The sequence below is a fragment of the Gossypium arboreum genome, chromosome 2, assembly GCF_025698485.1.
Source record: "Gossypium arboreum isolate Shixiya-1 chromosome 2, ASM2569848v2, whole genome shotgun sequence".
Lineage (NCBI taxonomy): Eukaryota > Viridiplantae > Streptophyta > Magnoliopsida > Malvales > Malvaceae > Gossypium > Gossypium arboreum.
Genome location: NC_069071.1, coordinates 6,226,809 through 6,238,822, shown reverse-complemented (window position 1 = coordinate 6,238,822; position 12,014 = coordinate 6,226,809). Strand labels below are relative to the sequence as shown.

General features: G+C 38.7%; 1 non-coding gene across 1 annotated transcript; it reads right to left on the bottom strand.

Moving 5' to 3' along the window:
- Window positions 1-349: 349 nt before the first annotated feature.
- On the bottom strand, window positions 350-456 carry LOC128289751 (small nucleolar RNA R71). The gene has a single exon (XR_008279395.1). It is a non-coding gene; the product is annotated as a small nucleolar RNA R71 (small nucleolar RNA).
- Window positions 457-12,014: the final 11,558 nt, after the last annotated feature.

Here is a 12,014-nt window from a genome sequence, read left to right as displayed (position 1 = left end):
ATTCTAAACCTTCTTTAATAGGAACTGAATCGAGCATAGTTAGACCTGCTGTAGCTGCAAATACTTTTGAACTAAAACCTAAGACAATTCAAATGATACAGCAATTTGTTCAGTTTGATGGTTTGCAGGACGAAGATCCCAACGCTCACTTGGCAAACTTTTTGAAACTATGCGATACATTTAAAATTAATGGTGTTTCTGATGATGCTATTCACTTTTGGTTATTCCCTTTTTCGTTGAGGAACAAAGCTAAACAGTGTCGAACTCGTTACCACGAGGGTTAATTACTACTTGGGAACAAATGACCGAAAAGTTTCTATTAAAATACTTTCTGTCGGCTAAAACGGTTAAATTACGTAATGATATATCTTCTTTTGTGCAGATGGATTTAGAGACACTCTACGATGCATGGGAGAGATACAATGATCTCTTGAGACGATGCCCTCACCATAGGTTACCACTCCGGCTACAGGTTCAAACCTTTCATAGTAGCCTGAATCCTTCGACTCAACAAATGGTTGACGCAGCTGCTAGCGGAACCATCAATAATAAAACACCTGAAGATGCGTATGAATTTATAAAAGAGATGTCACTGAATAACTATTAGTGGCAAGTCATGAGGACAAAGGCAACATAAACAGCCGGTGTTTATAACGTCGATTCGGTCACCATACTCTCTAATCAGGTAGAACTCTTGAATAAGAAAATTGATGGTTTTCTTAGTTCTTCTGAGTTCACCCAAGTCTGATCTTGAAGCAAGTGGAGGTGGATCAAGTAGTTCAGAATACCAACATTATGGCCACAACATGGACAACGAGCAGTTAAATTACATGGGTAACAATTCTCGATCTCAAAACAATCTTTATAGCAATACTTACAATGCAGGTTGGAGGAATCACCCAAATTTTTCATGGAGAGGCCAAGGAAATTAGAGACCACCTCCAAGCTACCAACAACCACCTTACCAACAGGAAAAAAAGCCAAACCTTAAAGAGATGCTCTCAAAGTTTGTGTCAGAAACTCGTTTTCAGAATACTGAGATAGCACTTAAGAATCAACAAGCATCGATCCAAGGGCTCGAAACTCAGATTGGACAGCTTGCCAAGTTGATTTCTGAACGACCACAAGATAGCTTGCCAAACAACACAGAATCTAACCCAAGGGAGCAACTCAACGCGATTACTAGTCAAGATGAGGAAGGGTTAGTCACACCTTAACCAAAACCAAGGCAAAAAACTGAGATAAGCAAAGGTAAAGGTGAGGTAGACCACAATGAGCAGAAACCAGTAAGTACAGAATACAAACCTCGTGTGCCATACCCTAATGCGACAAGGAAAGACCACACAGATGAACAATTTGGTAAATTCCTTAAACTCTTAAAAAATTACATATTAACTTACTATTTATTGAAGCTCTATCGCAGATGCCAAACGCAATAAAATTTTTAAAGGAGCTTTTAGCAAATAAGCGAAAGTTGGTCGAGGCTTCGCATGTGAAGCTAAACGCAGTTTGCTCAGCTATTCTACAGAATAAGCTACCCAACAAATTGAAAGATCCAGGGAGTTTTACAATTCCTTGCTTAATTGGTAGTTTAGATGTTAATAATGCATTAGCTGATTTAAGGGCTAGTATTAACGTCATGCCTTACAAAATGTTTAAACAACTAGGTTTTGGGAAACCCAAACAGACTAGGATGAGCATTCAATTAGCAGATAAAACTATAAGATTTCCTAAGGGTATTATTGAAGATGTGCTAGTTAAAATCAATAAATTTATATTTCCCATTGATTTCGTTGTTCTAGACATAGAGGAGGATAGCAACACTTGTTGGCACAGGTGAGCTCACATTTCATTTGGGAGTGCAACATCTCGAAATAGGGCCTAGTCGGAATAGTGGTTTTGGGACCACAAATCTAATATCAAAATATTTATTTTATGATTATTATGAGGCCTAGAATATGAGTATATGCATGTGTTAAAGTTTCATGAAGAAATTCTGAGTATAAGATATCCAATTGGAAATTAGGGACTAAATTGAATAAATTGCAAAACTTGGTTTCTAGAAGTAATTTGTATGAAATTGCTTTAGATTATGAATTAGAAGGTCTTGGAGAGCAATTTTCCCAAATTCTAAATTTTTAGACAAAAATGGGCTTGCATGGATGAAATTTTAAGGAAATGGCAGAAGGGCATTTTGGTCATTTGTCATTTTAAGTCTCGTTTTTAACGTTCTTTGTATTTTTGAAATTCGGTAACTTGATTTCTCCATTTCTACCCAAATTTCATGCTAGGGTTCATGTTTAAAAATTTACCCATGCATGAGTTGCTTGTATTTTGATAGATTATGGAGGAATATGAAAGATTAATGTGTGTTAAACATTTTTTTTCTAGCTGATTTTCATAAGAAACCCTTATAGGGACCATTTTGCGAAAGATGTAAATGTGTGGTAGAAATGAGAAATTAATGGATAATGTGGGATACCATAAAAAGGAAAAGTGTTTGGCTAGGCTTGGGTAAGATAGAAAGTGAATGTGTTTCATTATCCGAGCATAGGGACTAAATTGTAAAAATATGAAAGGTTAGGGAAAAAATGGTCATTTGGATCGGGGGTAGATATTAAACTCAAAATGCATAATGTAGTGTATTAATGAGTTAATTTTGTTGTTATAGACCCCGAGGAACAAATTCCAGAGGTCGATCGAGGTAAACGCAAGGTATCTGTGATCATGAATGCATAATTGTATGAATCATGAATGCATGATATCTGCATTTATCAATGGTGTGAAAATGCATGAAATGCACCTTGGAAATGACTTGATGACAACTATCTCAGTTAAGGTTAAAAAGAGGGATTCGATGGATAAACCATATTTCACATGTAAACTGAGATCCTGCATTTGTTGCAGTAAGGATTTAGCCCAGACGGGTAATCTGTGATCTCGAGTATGGAAAGGAATCTAGCCCGGACGGGTGTTCCTCGAATGATCGAGCCTCTCGAAGAATATATGTGCATTAAGGATTTAGCCCGAACGGATAATCCTATTAGGGTCTGAATTTAGCCTGGACTGGTAATTTAGATCCGAGCTCATTAAGGGTTTTTGTCTCTATAAGGGATTTAGCCTAGACTGGTAATCCCAACATCACCTTATGAGTTTATGATATGGGGGATTTAGCCTGGACTGGTAATCCTACCATGATATGTGAGGTCCGCGGGAGTGCATATATGGAATGATCATTTGTATGAATTGACGGATAATGGGTATTCTATCGATATTTCCTAGAAACTCAACGAGATTAACATTGGATATATATATGTGAATGAAATGTTAAGTAATGAGCTCATCTAGTTAAATTACATGATATATGAATGTGTGACTAACTCATTGTTTGAGTGCATGTGATAGGAAATCATTTCATAATGGATGATTTCATGAATTACGCATAGATGTATGCTAATTACTCGGTAAGTTTACTTTCCGGTTATTCGAGCTAACTAAGCATGTAAATGCTTACCCCTCTCTTTTTTCTTATTTTACAGAGCTCGAGGACTTATAAGGATTGGAAGACAGTTGGAGAAGCAACACACTATCAACTAGCCAAGCTTTGGTATAAGGACACTTCTACTTTGTTAATGGCATGAATAGGATTTTGAGTATTTTATCATATGTGTCATTTGAAGTGCCAAACGAAGGCATGTAAAGATGTATTCATCTTTTTGTATAAGGCGATGAAAATTGGCATATTTGAAAGTAGGCTATGACCTACCTTTATATGCATGTTTGTGTTCTTATATGATGGGTTGCTACAATTGGCAATGAGTTCAAAAATGAGCCAAATTTTGAATGTGATACAATAACATAAGAACCCATAAATACTAGATGGGAAATAATCTTTTGAATGAAACCAATGATATGAGGTTTCCATACAACTAACTTCATCGAGATCATTTGCAAGTGTATAATCATGTTTTACTTTGAATTTGGTATCTATTAAGAAAAAGTAGTAGAAAGGGGTGACTAAAAGCTTGGAAAATAGCCTATTAAGGTCCACATGGTCAGACACACGGACGTGTGTCTAGGCCGTGTGAGACACACGGTCCATCCCCATAGGCGCGTGGTATGACCGTGTGTCCCCTGCACCTAAAACTTTAAGCTAAATTAGCACACGGGTAGGACACATGGGCGTGTGTCTTAGCCGTGTTAATTTAACAGAATGCTCAAGTTTTGGACACGGGATGAGCTCAAGGGCGTGTGTCTTGACCGTGCCTAAGAGTCAGTGTTGCCCACGGGTTAGAGACATGGACGTGCCCTAGACCACACGGGCGTGGGTGACCACACGGCCCATCATACACGGGCGTGTGACACTTCTAAATAAGAAAATTTTCTAAAGTTATTAAATGTTTCCAGTCCTATCCCGAACTATCTCTATGTATATTTAGGGCCTTGAAAGTCCATTTAAGGGACAAGATGCGAATGCCTGAAAGTTTTAAGTCTGAGTTAAATCTGGTAAGTCGATTCAGTATGTTTTAAATGTAAAGTTTCGGTAATACCTTGAACCCTATCCTGATAATGGATACGGGTGAGGGGTGTTACAGGGAGACGAAACAATCACCCTTCAAGCTCACAATTTCGGCAACACATCGAAAATTGAAGGTGATTATTTAAACCATTCTACAAAAACTGACAATATGATGTAACCTACTTTGCAGAAAATGAGTTTGAAGGAAGTACATGATCCATTTTCAAGCAATAGTAGAGGACCTATTCATGAAGAACGAAGGTTATGAATCGAGGAGTTTGATGAATGGCTGACACATAAACCGAGAACACACGATAAACGAAAACTACGCCAGAAGAAGCTCAATACCTCTCCAAATCAACTTAAGGTTGGAGATAAAGTTTTATTAGATGTCACAGATCCTCACATGGTCACTACCAAACCAAATAAAGAAATTCCTCTTACGGTACTTAGCATTTTCCCATTCGGTACAGTTGAGGTAAGTCATCCCAAGTTCGGCACCTTTAAGGTAAACAATACCCGCCTAAAACCTTATTTTGATGAGATTCACAGCAGGAATGAGGAGTATAAACTCCTCAAACCACCATGACCATTCAATGGAAAGGTAAGTCGAGCTTAGACTATAAATAAGCGCTTCTCGGGAGGAAACCCAAGCACTAACTAAATTAACTTCTTTAAATTTTAGTACCTAACTTACTAACGGAGCTCTTGAATACAGGTTTACCACACAGACACGGCCAAGCACACGGGCGTGCTTAGGACCGTGTGGAAACAAGGCAAAGATTTTCCCTAGCACGGGCTATGATAAATCGCCACGGCCGTGCGACATGGCCGTGGGCGAACTTTCCAAAACGACACGGGCATGCGACACGCTCGTGCCTTGAAACCGTGGCTGAACCTATCAAATTAACATGGGCATGCGACACGCCCGTGCTAAGCAACTATGGGCGAACCTGCCAAAACAACAAGGGCGTGGACCTTCATACACGGGCATGGGAGAAGCGAACAAAGACAAACATGGCCATGAGACACGGTCGTGTGCACCAACACGCCCAAGGTACACAGGCATGGGGAAATTGTCAGACGCACTGAAATTCGACAAAACGCGAAACACACGGGTTGAAATTGGGGAAAACGGGCGTGGCTCCTGGTCGTGTGTCCCCAAAATCTATAAATACCCTTCACTATTTATCATCTTCTTCACCCAAAATCCCTAACCCTAGCCGCTGCAAGTCCACACGGTCTCCCTGCCATGCCCGTACGCTGCCTCTAACTCCATTTTCGATGCCCATTCTCATCTTTTTAGCATTTGTTTACTCTTTTCTCTTTTATTTTACTTAGTTCTAATGCTAATTATCATGTTAATCTCCATTTATACCACACTATTTCCATTCTGCTATCATTCAAGTTCCACTGTTAGATTAGCTACCATTTATTTCATGTGACATTTTTCTTTATGACTTCATGATTTCTCAAGCCTCATTTACGTGCTCTAAGTCAATATTCACTTGCTTATTATTCTTTTCCATTATAATCCATGCATTGTGATACATTCATGCTTTTTACATTTCCATCAAGCTCTTTTCCATTGTGATTTTCATACTAACACCACGGCATTATGCCATAAAATTTATTATTTTGGTTAGGTCTGTTAATGTTAGTAGTTGTGCCTGAAATTATTTATGACCTTTTCCTTGTTGAATTTGTTTAAATTTTATCTTATCCAATCATCAAAACAGAATAATGGTTTTCCTTGCAGGTATACCATGTCAAGCTCATGTGGGAAGAGAACCGCCGCCCCCACTTCGAAAAAATAGAAAGGGACATCATCTTCTTCAGGCCCCACTTCGGAAATCTGACACCCCTTCCTCCAATTTCCACCAGGTAATCAGGAGGAATTGTTTCAGATTCTACAGGCCCAACCTTTAGGTGTGGGCCGCTGCATTGGCTGGACCGCGCTTGAACAAGTCTAGTTGGTTGACGACGTATGAGTACTCCTGACAACCGATCTATGGGACCTCTTCTTTGCGATTATCGAACCGACGTACCTTGAGCTCACACTTGAACTTTGCTCGACATTCCATGTTCAAGACGTCATGACCAACTTAGATAATCCTGGAACAGTCCAGTTCTGTCACGGCAGTTTAGTCTGCCAGTTGAGTGTGCCCGAGTTCAGTATAGCTTTGGGCCTGTACACAGAGGAGTTCATGCATGAGAACGAACTTGACACCCTTCGTCGCCACATCCACTAATCTCCCTCGAAGTGTTGGTATAATTTGGTCGCCGGTTCAGCCATCTATGACCTGAGCCGCTCCAAGGCATTGGCTCTCTCTCTCCCTCCTTGAGGTATCTACACGCCATCTTGGCACACACTTTGACAGGACATCGAGAGAGCACCGGCGTTGTCAACACTCACGATGCCTACTTTCTATGGAGCATAGCGAACGGGCATGTACTCGACCTCGCCTACTTTATTGCCCTTGCCATTTGCCACCAGACGGAGCGGTATCGGAGGGGGTCATCTCCATTGTCCCCTACGTGACTCGATTGGCACAACACTTTGGGCTCCTCAACATAGCAGCCCAATCATCCTCCTTTACTCTTATTGGCCAGATGTCCCCACAAGGCATCTCGAGCATGCTTAGGAGAAGGATGATTGGTAAGCGCCAAGGAACCCACCCTCCTCAGTATCGCCTCGCCCAATCAGCCGAGGAGGGAGCCCCTGAGGACATTACTGATAATGTCCCTCCACGTCACAAAGACCCACCATCTTAGCCACCACCTCCTTCTCGTCCAGTTCATGCGGCAGTTTCATACGCTGACATCTCTGAGCGCCTTACCCTATTCGAGCAACAGTGTTTTCAGCGCTTCGATAACATTGATGCTACTCTACAGTAGATTTGTCAGCACTTCCACATCTCATCGCCAACCCCACCTCACGAACCATCTAGCGATGAAGATGTTTAAAATTTTTTATTTATTATTTTATATTTTTACTTTTATTTTATTTTAAGACTACTTTTTATTTTTCTTTCACCTTATTTTTATTAGTTTTTATAATTATTATTTTACAATTTTTAATTTCGGCTACTTTATTATGAGTACTTAGTCTTCTTTATATATTTCCTAAAAATGTTCATGATTCTATCACAGTTATAAAGAGCTCCAAAGCTCACTATTACTCAGGAACTTGAAACTCCACTGGGAAAGGTTCTCCACAACTGCCATGTCCTGCTCGACTACGACCATAGCCAACTTGAGATATAATATTCTTTTGGTGCAGGACTTATGGATTAATGAACCTCTACTACCGCCGGAGTATCCTCCTCCACCCTCACGCTGATTATTCTCCAAAACTCTAGTTCAAGAAAATTCATTCATCACTCAGGAAGTTTCACTTCTCTCCCTATCTTTTGATTATCAATCTATCTTTTCATTATTTCTATCTTTGTACATTGAGGACAATGTACATCTTAAGTGTGGGGGGTCTTTTATATCATCATTAGAAATTCCTGAATTTTGTCTTATTTTCATGTGATCTTCTCATGCCATGATTAGAATGGATTTTGATTAATTTATGATTTTTATTGATCTTAAATTCAAACATAGGCGTTCATGCATTGATTATTTAAACTTTAAGACATTAGAGAATTAAACATGATAAGTTGATTTTTAAGAATTTAAAATTTTAGGTTGTTTCCCCAAGTTTAGGTATTATCTTGAATTGAAATCCACAAGTAAAAAGCCATAATTTTTTTTTGAGATCTTGAGCCTTCAAAAGCATCTATTCATTCTTTCATGCTCACTTTTATTATTGCTATCAGTGCGTCAGTATTGAATTGTTATTCTAGAACTTGCTTGATTAAGCATGTCAAGACCACACCATTTGATTTGATATGTCAAAATGATAAAGGCAGTTAGGTTTAACCTACTCACTCCATAAAGGCCTACCTTCACAATTAACACTTAGTGAACCCCCTTAAGCCTAACAACCTATTCATTGATTTACCCTCAATATTAACCCATAACTCATTATTGTTGAAATCCCCTAAATTAATTTGATCCCTATTTTTGTCGAGATTTGAGTTGGAATAGTTGCTTAGCTATGTTTTATTCTATTTTGTAATTATGTGTTCTTAAAAAAATAAAAAATTAAAAAATACATGTATACATATTAGTAGTAGTGATCTTCTGAGCTAAAGAAGTTAAATTCCATATTCTGAGAAAAAACTTTGTTGTACGCAATTGATGACTAGTCATTTTTCTAGTTAGCCAATTTTTCAATTCAATCTCGATTTTAACCTTTTCTTTCAGCTTGTGACCACACCCCTTAACCAAGCCTCATTACAACCCTCTAAAGACGTTTTGATTGATGTATCATCTCAATTTATAGTGGTGGAGATCTGATTTTCATACAAGCCTATGGTAATAACTTTTCATATTGACTGATGAGTGACTTCGAGTGATTTGAGTGAATCTTTAGTGAGGATGTTAAACTCCGTGAGATTTCAAATCGAGGGTAACCACCTAGATAATGGGAGATGCCTAAGTTTTTCGTGATTAAATACTCAACTTGGAATGTTTGAAGCACTAATGTTCTTTTAGTTGAATTCTCAATGTATGACTACTTATGGATTAGTTTGAGACATCATTCATAGGAATTATAAGTTGAGAAGAATTTATTTTTTTTATGAGTTGAGGATTTTGCTTGAGGACAAGCAAATGCTTAAGTGGGAGGTATTTGATAAACCATAATTTATACATATTCCTATCCCATGCTTAGTACATTTTATGAATGATTTTTCCTTAGATTTGGTGAATTCGATGCTCCTAATGCCTTAATTTCATATTTTATACTTAGGTGAGCATAGGAGAGTGAAAGGAACGAGAAACGGGCCAAAAACGGAGAAAATGGGCCAACGTACGAAATCACACGGCCTGGACCTCCTCACACAGGCAGACCACACGGTCGTGTCAAATTGGCAGAATCGAAGCACGACTCACAAGGGTGGGCCACACGCCCGTGCCTATTTAACAAGCTTGACCATGGCCTGAAGTAATCGCACACAGGCGTGACATACGGGCGTGTCCCTATCGAGCCCAAATTAAGTCCAATTCGGAAAAGGTCAATTTTGAGGGCTCTTAGGCATTCCAATGCCTATAAATACACCTAGAAGAGGAGAAGAAGGGGGGCCACAGAGAAGGAAGCAGGGAACTGCTCAAGGAAAGCCCATTAATCCATCTTAGAAGCCGGATTCATCATCAAGACTGAAGATTTCCCCTCAATTTCCCTTCAGGAGTTTTGGGTTTTTCTTTATGTTTTGTATTCATTATTCTTCTGAGATGTTTACCTTTTTAGTTATGAACTAAAACCCTTAAATACCTAAGGGGAATGAAACCTGAGACAGATATTGTTATTATTATCTGAATTGTATGATAAATACTTGACTTGTTCTTAATTATGTGTTCTTAATTCTTGTTTTGATATTCCAGGATATTGATTCAAGTTAAGCTCTTATTCAGAGGAGAAATAGACCCTGTCTAAGAGTACATTTGTCATAATTAAGCGGAGTTGATTGCGAACCTAGTGATAGGTTGACAAGATTTAACCGGATTAGAGTGAAACCCAATAAGGGGATCCATAGATCGAGTTAATGCAACCTTAGGGAGTTAATTAGAAACAGATTTTACTTATTCAACCTAGGGTTTGATGTTGTTAGTCTCGAGAGGGAAATAATATAACTTAGGGATTTCTACGAATCAAGTCAAATGAATAAATCATCCGATTCAGAGTCAAATAAAAAGTAAAGTCTAGGTGGATTTTTCCTTAGGTATTGTCTTAATTCAATCGTTTTTCCAAAAGTAATTTCCCAATTCTATTTTTTGTGAATTCTTAGTTTAGTTAATTAGTTATTTAAAACAAACTTCATTATTCTTAAGTTAGATAATAAAAAGACAGCCATTACTAGTACTTTTAGTTCCTTTGGGTTCGATAATCCGGTCCTGCTAAAGCTATACTATTGTTCGATAGGTACACTTGCTTTCATTGTGATAATAGTTAGTTTCAAGAATGATTCATTATAAATATTTAAAACCTGTCACGGATATCACGTATCAAAGGGGTATTACCCGATCTCACACCTTGATTCCTATATTTTTCAACCATATCAAGACAGTTCCAAAAGAAATGATCTAGTGATCCACAATTGAAACAACCTCTATCATTCCCTCGACACTCACTGAAATGATGTCTACCACACTGTGAACATTTTGATATATTCGGTCGAGCGCTACCAACACTCGCGATAGAAGGGGTTTGAGTTTTAAATACCGTGTACTGTTTACTTGTATTTCTATTCCAGAACCTAACTGAAGCATTGGATCGAGTAGTAAACTCTCTCGATTTCTTAGACGATGATTGAAATGATTTTCCCATCTGTCTTTTCTTTGAGTCACGAGATTCAATATCAGCTTTTCTCTTCTCTTTGGCCAATTATTCGGCCTTGCAAGCTCTCTTAACAAGTACCACAAACTCCTTTAATTTTAGAATACCAATTAATAGTCGGATGTCTTCGTTTAATTCGTCTTCAAACCTCTTACACATGATGGCTTCGGTGGACATGTACTCCCGAGTGTATTTGCTGAGCCTCACAAACTCACGCTCATCCTCCGTTATTATCATTCGATCTTGCTTTAATTCAAGAAATTCCTTTCTTTTCTGGTCTATAAATCTTTGGCTAATGTATTTTTTTTGGAACTCTTCCTAGTAGAATTCCCAAGTTATCTCTTCCCTCGATACAACCGACACAAGGGTGTTCCACCATTGGTAAGTTGAGTCTCGCAGAAGTGACACAACACACTTCATGCACTCCTCAGATGTGTAAGACAATTCGTCAAATACCCTGATGGTATTTTCAAGCCAGAACTCTGCTCTTTCTGGGTCATCATCTATATTCGTTCAAAATTTCTCGGCCCCTTACTTCCGAATTCTATCAACCGGACGCTTTTCCCTTCTAATTATTTCCACTTGAAGAGCTATAGGGGTAGGTGGAGGGATTAGAGAGGGTGGAGGAGGTGGAGCATTCGGATTTGTGTAAACAAACTCCGAATACCAAGCACTCATTATGTGGAGGAAGGCTTCTCTAGCCCCTCAGCCCTGACTAAGTGTCACAAGCCCACTTTCAACTGGCGCGGTCCCTTCAACGAAAGCCAGTGCATTACTCTTTATATCATCTGCCACTACTCCGTCGGGATCTATTTACTATATGAAAGCACAATTTAAGTTCATCACAAGTCGTCACACTATCATATTACTTATATGGCATGTATAGCTTGACTCGTACACACGCTAGGTTAGTCTGAGAATCGACTAAACCATAGCTCAGTTACCACAATTGTAACACCCCTTACCCGTATCTTATGCCGGGATAGGGTACGAAGTGTTACTAGAATTAAACACATGCATATAAACATTTTCGGGTTATAAAATTTCGCT